Here is a 592-nt window from a genome sequence, read left to right as displayed (position 1 = left end):
TGGTGCATATAGTAGGCTATGTATATAAAAAAATTTAAAAAATTTTTAAAAATCATTGCACTGAAATTGTTGGCGTCTCATCAGGATTTAATATAACATTGAAAACATGCTGGGAAATTACCTTAGACATGTCCGCGTTAATCTTTTACACAGCCGCTAAAGAGTTGTTAATTCTGTCTCACTGTAGTCTTTCTGTAGGCTATCAAATTGGTGCACGGCTACGTTGTAGGCCTATTTGCATTTCCACGACTAACAAAATGATTATCTGGGTAAATATTTAAATTCCCCACGATCTGCGGTTACTTTGTCAAGCCAATGGGAATGCGCGCGACTATTTTAATCCTGCACATTTCCCTGTAAATAGCTTTATACATAATAAAGGCAGGGTTTAACTCTCCACCCCACCCCACCCCACCCCACCCAACCAATCGTGTATACACACACACACACAGCGAGAGAGAGAGAGAGAGAGAGAGAGAGAGCTAGCTTCTGTCACTATATATCGACTGCATTTAATTTTCCAGCCCTACCAGCGTGCAGGCTTCAGCTTTAGCCATCCACTTCCCCCTAAACAAAATGGTGCGAAATATCA

The sequence above is a fragment of the Ictalurus furcatus genome, chromosome 18 (genome assembly GCF_023375685.1).
Source record: "Ictalurus furcatus strain D&B chromosome 18, Billie_1.0, whole genome shotgun sequence".
NCBI lineage: Eukaryota > Metazoa > Chordata > Actinopteri > Siluriformes > Ictaluridae > Ictalurus > Ictalurus furcatus.
The sequence above is the reverse complement of the archived record's forward strand: the minus strand, read 5'-3'. Positions refer to the sequence as shown.